Here is a 3,851-nt window from a genome sequence, read left to right on the forward strand (position 1 = left end):
TCCAAATCCCGTTGTTCCATATCTGGTGTCCAAGAGCTTAGATGGTTCTGCCCTTCTAGCTTTGCTGCCTGAAACATATGCTTCTCTCTAGGGCTGCTTCCACTTCCTGTGTGCAGTTCTCTTTGCAGACATTCCGTGGTACTGGAATCATCTTGGGTATCTGCACAGCAACCCAGGCTTCACGGTCACAGCTTCACACAATGGTCCTTCATAGGCTCTAACCATCTCAGTTCTTCACTCAGGGGTTCCATGGCCATGTGCTGACTTGCGTCAGTACCTCTTTGAAACTGTGGAGAAGAATCCACAGGCCATTTATGCTTACATCCTCTATGTTCTTAAAGCCAACAGCCATGGATGATACCACACTTGGTACCAGCTTGGGATGGACCTGGCCCTCTTGAACCATGGATGCAGTTGTTCATCTCTCTCACAAATAAAATCATAGGTGGGTGGAGTCTACACTAAAGGCCTTCATCCTTCCATTGTTCAAACCAGGCCTCTCTCCCCTTGATGATACCAATCTTCTTAAGAATTACAGCATCAGCCAGCTGTGGTGCAACATGCCTTTAATCCTACACTTTGGAGGCAGAGGCAGACAGATCTCAAAGAATTTGAGGCCAATCTGATCTACCTAATGAGTTCTGGGACCACCAGGCAATTTAGAGACATGTCTCAAAACAACAAGACACCTCACTACCCACCCACCCACCACACACACACACACACACACACACACACACACACACACACACACACAGACAGAGAGAGAGAGAGAGAGAGAGAGAGAGAGAATTACAGCCTCTCTTCCAGCAGATGTCTTATCTGCAGCATTTAAGATTCCTAGTTTATTTCCCCTCTAAACTGATATTTTGTATTTCTCTCTGCCTTGCTCGCTCTTTTCAGACGTTTAAGTGTTATCAATAGCTGTATTTTGTTATCTTGAAACAGAATCAAAGTTAGGTTGTCTTGAAATCTCTGCCAAAAAAAAAAAAATGAGTTTGTTCCTGGTTAATTTAGCTTCAGTCAAGTTCTCAGGACAAGGTAGAAGGCAGTCAGATTTACATCACACAAACTGCCTCTACCCTCAGTGCTATTAAAACACTGAGACCTTTTGAGGCAGACCTCTACCACCCATTTGCTCTCAGGACGACTGCCGTCCTGGCTCCCCCTAGGATGGCCATTAAGACCTGCTCATATTTTTAGCACATTTCTAAAGTCTAAAAGTCCTCATCTCTCCAAAACCCCAAATTCTCAGGTTTTTCATGGTCACGGTTACTCTTTGGTATCAATTTCTATATTTGTTTGTCTTGTTTTGTCTCTTTTTTGTGTGTTTTGAAACAAGGTTTCTCTGCATAACCCTGACAGTCCTGGAACTCACTCTGTAAACCAAGATGATCTTGAACTCACAGAGATCCATCAGCCTCTGCCTCCCAAGTGCTGGGATTAAAGGCATGCACCACCACTTAGTTCCAGTTACTCTTTTCTTATTACTGTGATAAATTACTTGGGTTTATTTTGGCTTAAGGTTCCAAAGGGATGAGGGTCCCTATCAGTGAGGAAACATGAACAGAAATGGCAGGATCAGGAAGCTGGGAGCTCACATCTGAAACTCAAGCAGGAAGTGGAGAGAGCAAACGGAAGTAAGGTCAATCTTTGAAGACTTAAAAGTTTGCCCATAGTGAGGTGACATACTCCCTCCAGAAGGGCTCAACTACCTCCCCAAACAGTGCCACCAATTGGGGAACAAGTGTTTAAATATCTGAGCCTACAGCGGACATTTCTTATTCAAATCACTTCACAGGGGAAACTGTAATTGGTTTGTGGGGTGGCCTGTAGTATGAGTGGCTTCTCAGCTGAGGAGATCACTTGACCTGTTCATTCTGGTGAGTTTTTCAAACAAGGTCCTTGTTTGAGGTTACTGACAGGATCGAAGACAGAGGGAACAGCAGTATTGGAGGAAGGGCCCAGCAGTTAATAATTGCACTCCAAGAGGAGCACCACGGTTCAGAATTCGTGCTTTTTTATACGTAGAGATCACTCCCACTTTCTGATGTAGGGGTGAGTGGAGTAGGGAGATGTGATAACAGTGCACGCTCCTTCTTCCTGCTGCCCCTGTGGGCAGAGATGCGGCTTCCTCGGCTCAGCCCACAAAACAGATTCAAGCAAATGTGGGTCCATGAAAAATCTGTGGGACAGATCCTAAGAGGTAGATGATGGGTGACAGAAGACGATGCCACGTCATAGGTGGATAGGTAAAGAATCATTAAGTGATAGGTAAATGATGGGTAGAGATATGACTTTAAGACACTGTTTTAGTCAATGCTCACTAGAGGAACAGCCCAACAGTGGCTGGCTGTCTACCAGTGAAAGGTCCGAGTCTCCCACAGGGGCTTGCTCTGTCCACGAGGCTGGATCTCAGCTGGTCTTCAGGATACTCCAGAAGCCCCAAGAATTCGGATCTAATGCCAGCAAAGGAAATGGCCTCATCAGGTGACGCAAGAACACACAGGCAGAGTGAAACCTTCCTTCCTCCATGTCCTTCAGAAAGGCCACTACCAGGATGTGCGGCCCAGATTAAAGGTGGCTCTTCTCAAGATCCAAATTAAAAGCAGCTCTTCCCACTTCTAGCGTTTTAATTAAGAGGAGAAAACCCTCCCAGGTGCACCCATCGGCGTGGGTTTTAGTTAATTCCAGGTGTAGTCAAGTGTACAACCAAGAACACCATCACAGGTCTACCTCTTTCTTGCCAGTTTGACCCACAATCAGATCTTATATCATGCCTAATTTCCAAGTGAAAATAACCCAGTCGTAAGTATGCCTAACATATATAACTATCCCTCGTACAACCACAAACACCTGAGTTTTAGAACAGGTAGAAATTTCTCTTGAGGGCTATTCTTTTGGTAGCTCAAAACTTAAATATGTTAACACTAGTGTTTCTCTCAATTGATGTTACGTTACATGATAAAGAAATTGAGGGGGACCTAGAACATGCCCCTGTGGTTAAGAGCACCAGCTGCTCTGCCAGAGGTACTGAGTCCAATTCCCAGCACCCCCATGGTGGCTCGCAATCATTTATAATGGGATCTGATGCCCTCTACAAACTTTCAACTGTGTGTGTAGACAGAGCATTCATATAAATAAATTTAAAAATAGAAAAAAGAAAAAAATTGAGGAAAGAAACACAGATATGTGAACAAATATATTCTTAACAAAATATGACAAACATTCATGTTAATTATAATCCTCATTTCTGAAACTGGACACCTGGGCTTTAGCTGGTATTTATAACTACCTTCCTCTACTAAGCATTCTGTGTTTCCTCCACCCTTGGCAAGCACCTCAGTGGGTCTTGGCTCTTTTCCTGGAGGAGTGGCATATACTTTCATTCCTGAAGGGTCTGGGCACTTTGTCATCTTGCCTGGATTGGGTAGTTGTTTCCCATTGACTTTAATCAGAGGACATAATAGTACTTAGACCCCCTAAAGAATTCACTGCAGTCCAGACATAATCTTTCTTACTTCCATTGTGAAGGAGTAATGCATTTTCTCCCCTTGTAATCTGGAAGGATCACCCCATTCCAACACTGTTGTTACTCCTTCCCTAGCTCGTTGGCTTAAAGGCATCAAAAGTCCAAAGTGGCCAGGGTAAGTCTCAACTTCCAGTTCAGTGAAATGTTTGTTGTGTCTCATGGCAGACACACACCCCACTTCTGGTGTCAAATTTTTGTCTTAGTTAGGGTTACTATTGCTATGATGAAATACCATTACCAAAAGCAAGTTGGGGATGAAAGGATTTGTTTGGTTTAAACTTCCACACCATAGTCCACGACCATTGCAGGAAGTCAGGGT

The sequence above is a fragment of the Rattus norvegicus genome, chromosome 19 (assembly GCF_036323735.1).
Source record: "Rattus norvegicus strain BN/NHsdMcwi chromosome 19, GRCr8, whole genome shotgun sequence".
NCBI classification, from domain to species: domain Eukaryota; kingdom Metazoa; phylum Chordata; class Mammalia; order Rodentia; family Muridae; genus Rattus; species Rattus norvegicus.